The following is a 12268-nucleotide window of genomic DNA, read 5'->3' on the forward strand; positions in this document are numbered from 1 at the left end:
AATTTTTTTTTTTTTTTTATTGATGGTTTATCTCGTGTGTTTGCTGAAATAGTAGTTGGTGTGAGGTTAATTTTATGGACGGAAAGTAAGCGCGTATCGAGACCTTTCATTGAACCACCTCTAATTTTTAAAATCTTTTTGCAGTCAGTAGACTTACACATTGCTGTTTGCCCTTTTTGTTCTCTTAAGAAATGTTTCTAAACAGCAGAATTACTTTTTTGTCATATTCCATGTAAGAAGCCATTATAATTTTAGAAAATTTACTGTTCAAATAACTAGCAATTTTATTTGTTATTTAAACTTGTACTATAAAATAGTCACAAATAGATAACGTCTATTCGAGATAAAAATTGTCAGAAGCTTGAATAAATGCGACTAAGCACCAAAATTTTTAAGAATTTAATTGCAATCCAATTTCAATTATTATAATAAATTTAATCCAATTATTCGAAAACATAACTGCAAGAATTTCGAATTTGTAAAGTTCGAACTTGATTGCAATCGAACGAAAAAAATAATTCAGGAATTTTCAAAACGAAAAATAGTCAAATATTAAGCGAAGAAATTTTAACTTAAAAATGTTCAACCGAAAACGATTTTTAAAAAATTTCAGGGATTAAATACTAAATCCCGGGATTTCGGGATTGTTAAAAACCGCAGAATCCCGGGATTTCGGGACCCCTACTTCAATTAGTGGATTGGTCCAATAAAATTTATATTGTTATATTTTTCCTAATTAAATATAAATAGAAATAAAAATAGAAATAGGTATAAAAACTAGTTTGAAAAATTGTTACTTTCATTTCAACAATTAAGGCAAATAATTAGTTCTTTTATTGAAAATTTTATGCATGCCTCAAAAATATCATTTTTTGTTAAGACAAATATTATAGTGCAGCTGGCTATCATAAAAACATTTCACTTCTGGACACCAGCGTGTAACTTTGCATAGTGATAGTGGACGGTATGAGTAACAAAAAAATAGCGAGACACAAACTTGTTATGCATCTGGAATCGTTTTACAGATGAATTATTCAAAATGGCCATTTTGAATGTATTTAAATGGTCATAACTGTAGAACCAGTAGTGATGTCCTCTTCAAATAAACATCGATTTGTTCTACGAGAAAAGTTACATAAAACTGACTGAAATTATTGTTTTGAAATTTCAAGATGGCTGCCATCGGCCATCTTGAAAGTTTTTAAATGGTCATAACTTTAGAACTAGTGACATCCACTTAAAACAAACTCCGTCTTGTTCGATGATATAAAAAGAAACTCATATTTACATATTTACATATATTTACGTATTTACATATTTACAATACACTTTTGGATTACTATTCGTCATGGAAGGAGATCTGGAGAACATGGTCGAATTCCGGGTCTTCTTCAACTTCTTGCTCTTCATATGAATCCCCATTTGTTTCTTTGTAACAATAGCTGTTACATGCACACAGCTTAGTGCATGGTAAACCATATCGTTTACATGAACAGTTTTTACACTCAGTTTTGCACGAACAACGAATCAGTTATTGGCAATGCCGAGAAATCTCCGGCAGAGTGCACCAAAGTGGTGTATAGTAATCATCAGCAGTATCTTTCCATCCCCATTCAGTGGGATGATCGATCGCACATCAATACTACAAATCGCTCAATGGCCTTCATTGCCGTATCAGTTAAGACATCATTTTTTAAGTCTGACGTTGAAAGATTGTGAAATGCAGCATCAACTACTCGGTAGTTCATCCACGCTTACCATGCAGTTCGTTTTCCAATCCCACAGAATGTTGATACTGTCACATCCGGTGAAGGCATGGAAGAATGGTAAATTTGACGATACACCATCTGAAATGTGTTGATGTAGATGGTGAACTCCTATCATTCGTCTTCCTTTTCCTACTCCAAAATCAATCCACAACTCTTTCACTCCAATCATCTGGCTAAACACAGAGAGAGCTATAGCGACCACATCGGAGTCCACAGTGCGTATAGTTATAGTTAAGTTGCCATTTTTTAGTGCATGATAAGCATGGAGCAAAAGACGGCCATCTGACTTTTCAGCACTACAAGGAGATATGGACGATACATCTAAATCTTGTTGACTGGCAAATCCAGTTTCTTCAATGCTACAAACAATAACTTTTCCGACTACGTATTGCGTTAAAACGAATCTGGAAAGGCCGAACAGTTGCGTTTTATTGAAGTCCACAGATAGGAATTTGTCAAACTTTTTTGAAATAAGTGTACCCATTGTGACGTTTATGCGTTACCCTGATCCACGATCTTCCTGTGTTACGGCTTTTGGGACATACCGATCAAAAACAATATCAAGGCGCTGCACGGATCTCAGAAGTCTGTCCACGAGTGGTCTAATCACATTTTCGCAGTAGTCAGAGAATGTCTTTGACAATCTCGGGTGAAGCATGTGTACGAGTGCTGCACCATCAACAATTAGAGCAGAAACCTTATAGTCAAGGTTGAAGTCTTGTTGTTTCTCGCTACCATACAGTTCCAAACAACTGAGGACATCTGATTTGGTAGTGGCCTTACGCTTCCTTCCGAATTCAGAAATTTACGGCGGATAACGGTTGTTTTCGTGTGAATAGAAATCCTCAATATCACCAACACGATTTTGACTTGCTACATACTTTTTACAAAAGTAGTTGGAGTCATGTTTAAGATCAGTGATTTTAGTTTTATGTTTGGAACCTGAAATTTTCAAACTGTGGAACAATTCAAATTTGTTTCTTTTCAAAGGCTCATGGATTGACTTTTATCTGGACACAAGACGGTCTGCTTCGTACTCGTTGTATTGCTGTTGCCCTGTGATCTTGGCTTCTTGAACAGTTTTTTCGGCTAAATTGGACATTATAATCTTATGGTTGTCTGCTGTCTGCAGTAACTGCTCCGCAAAAGGATTCCCATCATCGCGCATAGATTTCACCACTTCAGACACGTGATGAAGATAACGAGTCTGAAAACTATTTCTGTCTTCATGATGGCGACGGTGTTGATAACCCAAAGAAGCAGAACTGCGAACTTCACTTTCAAACTCATTAATCATTCGAGAAATTTCTGGACCAGCCACCATCCACTTAAAAAGAGCAGTTTCGTTATGAAGTACATTGATTGCTCCTCCGTCACTCCTGATCAATTTGTTGTTCTGTTCGTGAAGCTGGTCATCAGACATGGCAGAGAAGTCCGCGTTAGTTTTCCTACTTGTGAAGTGGCCCTTTTTGAATTCCTCAAACACATAAGGGTGTCGGACAGGTAGCTCTTCCAAGGTCTTGATGAAAACCGGCAACCAGCTAGAGTAATTAGTTAGATCAAGTGCGAAGAACCACGTAGCAATCTGCTTTTAGCATTCGCACGTACTCCTCGAAGTTTGATTCGCGAATACTGCGCACAAAACTTAGTAGCAGGCTCTCCAACTCCATAACGGTTTGCCAATAAAGAAACTCATTAGATTCGTTGCTTTTCCTGGAAATCCACTCTTCCAATGACTCAACCATGTCCTTACAATCTAGCTTATACGCCTCATCACGAAGAATGAAAAGAGATGCCAGGCTCACTTCGTGTGCATATCTTGTTCTCTTTACGTGCGACGATTTAAGCAGCGACTCACTCCTTCCAATCCTAGCAACCTCTGCTTTTATTAACATTTCAGTCCAACCACTGCCCTTCAACCACTTTCCAATCATGTTTTGAATGGCCATTTCAATATGGAGTCCACCCATCATAACAACTATTTTATCCTCCCCATAAACATCCGGAAACTTCCATTGTATATACTTTGCAACTGCCTACACGGGCTGATCACCAGTTATAACAGCACCTTGTTTGTTATTGACAGCACTCGTTATTTTTATTATTACATCCATCAAATGGCGTACTGTTACTGGAGACTGAATGTGATCTGTTAGTAATGGCAATAGTGTGTTATGACATGGAAAGGCTGCTGGATGCATATTTCTTTCCGCATGGAAAGCAGCGAATGAAGTTTTATTTGTTGATGTGTTATACACAGACTCCTGCACAGAATTTAGCCAAGGTGTCAACTGCTCAATGGTTATTTTGTCACTAGCAATAGGTGATGCATTCACGGTAGTCATAAGTGGTTCGGAAACAACATTATTAGTTGCAGGGAGAGTAGTGTATGTATCTGGCAATTTGCTGTTGACTTTCCTAGACCAAAGGAGTCCATCTGAAGAGGATTTTGTATTTGAATGGGGAGTATCCAGATGCTGAATAATTGTGACGCTAGAGCCGTGGAATGAATCGTTAGATGTAGTTGATGATGGATTGTGATCAATATTGTCTATCGCAGCTGTCGTAAAAACACCTTCAGACTTATATACCTGCAACTTGGTATCACATGACCTATTTGCTCATAAAATTTGCACTTTTCATTTGTCAAAACTCGGTCATATGAAATACTAAAACCAAGAGAATTCAATTTGTCGACAACTGATCTTTTCCGAGTGCAGTTATGGATCATCAAACCAAGGTACACGGCCAATGGAGTTTCTTGGTTTGCTTGATGACGTATTTTTTGAGGTCTGTTGGCTCTGCTACGCTTTACACTATTAAATCGAATTAAGTGTGCAATGGAATAAGCAGCTTCCTGCTCGGGTGCGGAAGCAGGTGAACCATTGTCAATATTGTAGCCTCCTAAAAGAGTATTAACAAAATTTACAAGGGAAGGTGGCACACAATCACGAGATTCAAAGTCGCCTATAAGCGAACCGCTGAATTTGGGAAACTCTCTAAACATATCTCTACGGAGAATACCAGCTGCCCGAGCAATGCAAATGCCGTCCGACATATCGTTGAACTTGCAAGCATCGCGTATGGCATTACCTACATCTGGCTCAAAGCTTAAGATGACTTCTTTACCACACTTGTCTTCCCTCAAACCAGGTACTAAGGAAATTAAATCGTCCTTCAGTCTAGTTCGGTTGATAGACTCAGACTGAACTCCGAGACTCAACATACAATCTGCACAAATTTTATTGATGTCAGACAGCTTAAAAACAGGGGATGATGTACCATATATAAACATCTCTTCGATGTAACTAACCAATTCAGCAATGACAGAGCCATAAGTCAATCGATAGAGATTGTGTTCATCATTGCTAAAGGAGCCCTCATGACTGCGGGCCCTGTTGAGAATACCCCTGTAACAGTCTTTATGATATTTGACTTCGAGTGCTATGAAATCTTGGTTTGCTATTTTGTTAAGCAGCTTTGTGTCCTGCATTTCAATGGCTAGAGCATACACTTTTGGGCCAATTTCTTTTGTGCTTGCCTGTACTAAGGGGTTGCCTGTCACAGATTCACCATCAGAAATTAAACAACAACTTTTTATGTCAACTGCTTCACATGAGGATCGCATGCACCTAGCAGAGCTCTGGGCGTTTTTAGAATCATCTTGCACATTTTGGTTTCTCTCAATGATTCTCTGCAGTTTCTGAGAGTCGTACTTGTTTCGGCAAAGCTTGTGGTACTTTGCCTTATTAACAATTAATGCGTGCAATAACTCCTTTCCATCACTTATTTTATCCAAGCGAATAATTGGTGGCAAAGCTTCATGATTATCGAACTCGGTCAAGTTTTCACTTAGAGTTTTATAACCTGCTTCTTTGGGAATTATAAGAGGTTCCGGTGAAACACACTGACACAAAATGCACAATTCCCAATTGATATCACGCACAGGAACAAGTACCTCAAGAAATTGTGTGACATCAACAAGCTCTACTTTTCTTCTTTTACTGGTAGACATGATTGTTATTAAAATTGAAAGAAATGAAAAGCGCATCACTAAATAAGCATACGGAGTAATACAACATACAGAGCATACAAGTAAATACCTTAAAAAAATAATTTACATATATACAATTAATTTTGGTAATATTAATAGTTATATTATTAATAGTAATAATAATAATAATAATAGTAATACAGTAATTATAATAAATAAAACAAATCATTATTACGTTCTTTACAATATTCATTTATACATACATAGTTACAGTTACAAACAGTAAAAAATTTACAAAATGTAACAACTAACAATGACATAAAAATGACTACTGCTAAAAAAATTATATAGATTTAGTAAATATATTAATCATAATATATAGTCAAAAGGCGGTTCCAGGACATCGACCCCTTCCCATACTTAAGGATGCATAAAAAATGGTGAACACTTCATATCATGACAAAACCAATACTTAAGAGTCGTCTTTAAAAATCAAGAAGAAGTATAAAAATAATCATGTTATTTCTATACCAGTTCTTCAAGATGCCTGTTCTTCTTTATTGCCTTGTTTTGTAATGTCCGATAGCCAAGGTGTGAATTCCGTCTTCTAAGATGAATCTTTTGTCGTCGTTAGCGCTGAGTGCGACTTTGTTGATCTCTTCGGTGTAGACATCGTGATGACGTGATCGGAAGACGTTCATGGTGGTGAGTTTTTCTGTCTTGTTCATTAAGCAGTCGTAGTAGTCTTGATGAGTGATGTGATTTTTAACAATGCACTTCTTAACACCTTTGCATTTTTTATGTTCTTGATTATCTATTTCTTCAGGGATGTAGTAAGAGTAGAGTTTGGGTCGAAGGCCAACAAACTGCGTGATTTGCTTTCCACCGGTTTCATCTTTGAACTTGCCAATGATCTTTTTATTTTCGCCTACTTTGAATCCAGCGTTTTGAATGGCGGGATGATCTTTAGGAAAGTCGCTCGTGTCAAATTTTTCAAGTACGTCATCAGCAATGTCTTGATAAAAATCATCTGTTTTGATTTCGTAAATGAGCGAGTCAGTGTCGGTCATGAGTAGTTTTGCACGATCGTCGTATTTAGGCTTGATGTAGTCATAGTGGTGTTCAAACATGAGTGTTTTGCTCAAATCAAGGATGCTCATTCCCAAGTAAACGGGTTTGTCGTAAGTGACTTGTGTTTTCTTCATATGAATTGCGATGAGTTTTTCATCAAAAATGGTGTACCGATCATATCGAGGGCTTTTGGATAATTTTAAGGCTTCTTTTTTAGTGGTGACCAGTTTAATATCGACATGCTTTAGAATATTTTTGGATGCATGTTTTTGGATCTAATTTTGAGCACTCCTCACACAAATCTTTAACAAGGTTGTCAGTTAAATCTTTTAAAGGGCATGACATGAACCTGTAGCTGTCAACGAACCGTAAATCTCTATACACTATTTTTGGTTTACCTTTCTTATCAATAGAATCTCTCACTTTGATGCTTTTTGTGAAGCTGATATATTTTTCTTCGTTATTAGGTATACAAGTGATCTTTCCTTTTTTTCCACCTAATCTCTTGAATGAACAAATGGCTGTCATAGCCAGACAAGTTATGAAAGACAACGGGAATAAATTTTGGAAGTTTATAATCCAAGTTGCATTTCTTATGAGCAGCACCACGGTACTTTCCAGTCAAATGGCAGTGATCCCATACTTTATCACCGTTAAGATCTTTTTTGCAAACATGGCATTGGGTAGCAGCCTCAAAATTCTTTTTATCCTCATTAGTCTCTATTCTCTTATTTTTCCATTGTTCTTGCCGTGAATAACTATCGTCACAAATCTTTATAAAGTTAGCTTCAAGCATGGTAACAAATTTTTGAGCCACGTCGTCATCATCACTTTCTGCTGTATACGTTTCAAGCTTTCCCTTGTAAATGGTTTCGTCGTAGCATTTGATATAATAGACGATGGAGCTTGGAACATGCTTTTGACATTTTTTGGTATATGACTCTTTATTATTATACTCAGTGTTGTCATCGATAGGCTTGATGAAACTTTCAAAGTCGGCATAGACGCAGTACGGAACCCTCATTGACCTGTTACAGTTTTTAAATTCAGCAGTTGCTCCTTCTTTAGGAAGCTCGATTCTCATTGGCGCATTATCATAGCAGTATTTTCGATGAATTTGGAGCTTTTCTTCTTGGTCATAGCCGTGCATGCACCTTCTGCAAAAATATCTTTTATGTTGATGTTTTGATGCTGAAGAACGAGCAAACCGACTGAAATTTTTAATGAGGCAATAATGGCTGTTTTCTTCGTTTGAAATATACAACAAATCAACACAGTGTTTTCGATCATGAAATTTGGATATTTGCATAGGTTGAGGTTTATTCATTTCGTAGTGAAAGACGTTCACGCTGATGTCAGGATTATTTTTCTCAAACTTTTCGATTTGAGTCACCTTTAAAGGAAACTCCATTCCTTCCCAATTCAACTCTTCTGATTTTAGAATCAAGTCATCATCAATTCGTTCGTTATGCGTATTTTTCATGTTAAGCGCTCTGGTGACGCACCACTTGAAACATTGATCGTCATCGTTTTTCATGTTGATGATGGCATTTTTGCCTTTTAGCTTTTTAGACAGCTCCATGTAGGAAGAACCCTTGAAAGGTTCATAATCGATAAATCCGATATCCATTTTTAAAATCTTAGACAAGACGCAATTGGATCCCATCTTGTTGTAATTAGCTCTTCGCTCCAAGATTTTTTCTTCCATTTGACTCACAACCGTTCTTACATCTGTACCCTCCAATATAATTTTCAAGTTGGATGAAAAGTGAGCCATCTGAGTAGTCTCTTCACCTGTTAAGATGCTTACGCGAGTCATGGTTTGAATGACCGACTCTCTCACCAAGTTTAAAAAAGGAACAATGCCTTGGTATTGAGAAGAAGGTGTGTAAGAAAATAGTCTAGCAGTACGCTCTGCATAATGTTCATATTAAACTTTACTGTAAAAGGTTTTGACACTGGCTGTTTATACACTGTTCTTAATACAAGTGATTTGATAGACTTTACCTTTTCATTGATTTGATCCACTGATTCGTTTACCTTCTTCTTGACTACTTCAGGAACGTAAGGATCTATCCATTCTTTAATATCATTAAACTTATTTGCAGCATAGGACGTCACACTTTTTGCAACTGCCGTCAGTCTTGAAAATAAAGGTCTTGGTGCTGGAACCGGTCTAGGTGTAATGACGTTTGTTGAATCGATAATCGGTGTGTTAAGAATAGAAGGTTCATCTCTTGTCATCCTATTTTGCAAGAGAGCAGAAGGTTCGAATGAAATCAAGTCGTTAGTCCTTAACCTTGGAGCAGGCACAGGTCTTCGAATATTAGGATTTTGCAAATGAATTGGTTTCGGAGCAATAGGAGGTTTTACCACAGGTCTTGGTGGAATGAACAATGGTTTAGGAGCAATGACAGGTTTCGGAGCGATGGGTGGTTTTATCGCTGTGGAAGGTTTGACAACAAACCTTACTTTTGTCGGCTTTATTGAAACTTTTGTCGGCTTTATTGAAACTTTTGTCGGTTTTACAGAAACTTTTGTCGGCTTTACAGAAACTTTTACAGCTGGTCGAACAAACCTAACTACGGTAGGTCTTTCATTAACAGGCAAAGGTCTCGCCTCAGTCGTTCGTCTACGAGGAGCAGACCCATAACCAATGACAGGTCCTATAGCTTCAATGAGCTCGGCTTTTTTCATTTTATAGATACCTTTGATATCACCACGGTCTTTAGCCATCTCTCTTAATTCTTTCACAGTCATTTTATTTCGATCATTAACAGGCTCTTTGACAGCAATGACAGGTATTGTTGTTTTAATAGCCTCAACAAGCTCTTCCCTGGTCATTCTGGTATAGCCTTTTATAGCTCTTTCTTTAGCATCCCTTCTTAATGATGCCATTGATACTTTTCGATCTTTAACAGTTTTCCATTTTTATTACGGAAAGATTTTTCTTTATGTCACTTTCAATTTTTCGCTCTTTGGCGGTAGTTTTTGCTTTTTGCTTTTTAGCATCAGTTTTATCACCCATTTTATTAATGGAAAGAAAATTTTTTTCGATGCATTCAAGTTTTCGCTCTTTAACAATTAATTCCGGTTTTGAAGAATAGATACTCATTTTTATTATACTAAGATTTTCTTTAAGTCAATTCAATTTTTTTTAAATCTTGACACACTTTCAGCATATTTTCTTCTTCGAAAAGTTTTTACCGTTTTTTTAATTCTCCCGTGAAAAGAATTAAAAAATTATTTGGAAAGACGTGAATACATATTTTTAATCTCTCTAATATGTTCAGTGATTTTACGACAATTATTACGTCCGCTAGCATTTAGTTTCCAATTTGTTCCTATCAGGAATTTATTACGCAGATCAATGTCTTCTTTTATATTTCTGATCACTTCTTCAAAAGGTGCTACTTCAACCATTTCTTTGATATGATTCGATGTTCCTTTGGAAGTTTTCTTATGTTTTTTAGAAATTTTAGCAAACTTTTTGATTTAGTCGTATCAGAAGTTGACTCAAAGCTATCATCAAGAGCATTTAAAAGATCATCCTTTTGCATGCTTTCCATCTTTTTATTTATGCCAAGAATTTTATTTAAGTCAATTTTTTAACATGTTAAAAGTTAAAAAATCAATTTTGCTGCTTTTTACGTTTTTCAAGCTTTTCAGAATTTAAAAATTCAATCTTGATTCCATCATCCACCTTTCCATCTCGACGCTCTAAATATCTCCATCCACGTCCAGTCCCTGCCATCGCTTTGTAAAGAGACTTGTATTCAGTCACCTCACCCGTTTCAATGTTGGTTATTCTCACAGTGATGGGTTTTTTCTTAACTAAACTAAGCCATTCCCATTTTGGATCAACAGGTTTTTTTTCTTTTGGAGGAGGCTTTACTTTTTTTTCTTTTGCTCTTTCTAAAATCTCATCTTTACTGATCAAATTATTTTCAACCGCAAGCATCATCAACGTTATTAAATCATCTGCTGTTTTACTAACTCCGTTTTCATTCAACAAATTTTTCAAATACGATGTTGTATATCTCATTTTATTATAACAAGATTTTTTTTTTTAAGTCAATTCAATTTTTCCTGAAAAGACATCTTAATAAACTTAATAAACAGCAGTCATGTTGGTTCCGTCTGAAACAAATTTAAGCAGTTTGTCAGAGATCACCACTGCAAAAATAACGGTATTTGCAATAGTTGAAGTTCGAAATTTAAGGTTTACCACTAATTCAGCTGTTTCCGACGCCACTCTTTCTTTTTGCTTGCTGATATCCACAAAGAACAACGGATATAATTTTATATATTCAAGCAAGCTTAACCCAGATTGACAAACAAGTTCATTTGTGCCGTAATATTTTTCATCAAAAGAGAACGCATCTGAATAAGCCATAACCACTCTCTTTTCTCCAAAATTCAAGTCGTAAATGTAATTTGGATACTTTATTCCATTAACAGTCACGTAAAAATTGCTAACATCACAATGATCGAATAGTGACGGATTAACTGTTTGACTGGAATTTCTGTTTGTCTGAAGTCCGAACAAGATAAATCTTGGAATGCTTTTGTCAGTGACTCTTCCAAGCGACCAGGTAAATTCTGTTTGCCCGGCTGGAATAAGCTGTCTTTCACATTTGTTTGATTTATAAGCCACTTGAATGGGAATTTTTTGAGCCATTAAATTCATGAAATCAGTCTTTTTCGAAATATCCAATTCAACGCGAGGCATATAAAGTCTGAATTTTTTAAGGTTGATCATTCCTGCACTAACACTTTCCGCTCTATAAATTTCATCATCGAATTCTTTCTTTGTAAAGGTGATGGTATGTCTAAACCCATAAACAACTTTGTAATAGGTTTCGCAAAATCCAAAAATGTGCTTCAACGGAATTTTAAACGAAAAAGCTCCAACGGATGTAGTGTCTGCAAACAAGTGGTCTCGTCTAACATTGAATCCTGAATTTCCAACAAGATTTGACGTATCCATATACCACATCTGTTTTAATCCATCAGCAAACTGAAATCCATAAGGATATTTCATCAATCCAAGTATGGTGGTGGCTGGACCTGGATACATCACTCTTTCCACTTGCTCTCCCGACAAGTCATAAGTCACATCATTAAACAAATACATCAAAGCGTTGTACACCAGTGCAATGTTGTCTTTAGCATCATAAAAGGTTCCATCGCTCTTTTTCAACACTCCTTCAATAAGAATGTAAGCCTCTGATGGTACTGTTTGAATCGATTGACAGTCTATCTCAAAAGTAATCGTACCTGAAGAATTTAAATCGAGATTGGTTGGAAGATACTCAAAAAAATCAACTTTTTCAATACCAATATCATACTCTGGGTTCTCAGTAACTCTTAATCGCTCAGTACTTATCATTTTTTTATATAATAAAAAAATTATTTAATTCATTTAAATGTC

The 12268-nt window shown here is 36.2% G+C and overlaps 1 pseudogene; it reads right to left on the reverse strand.

Moving 5' to 3' along the window:
• Positions 1-2878: 2878 nt before the first annotated feature.
• On the reverse strand, positions 2879-5784 carry LOC149886608 (uncharacterized; annotated as a pseudogene).
• Between the last annotated feature and the right edge of the window lie 6484 nt (positions 5785-12268).

This window comes from Hydra viridissima, unplaced genomic scaffold (assembly GCF_058129835.1).
Source record: "Hydra viridissima isolate aposymbiotic clone 2 unplaced genomic scaffold, HvirCarnegie_v1 scaffold_6, whole genome shotgun sequence".
Lineage (NCBI taxonomy): Eukaryota > Metazoa > Cnidaria > Hydrozoa > Anthoathecata > Hydridae > Hydra > Hydra viridissima.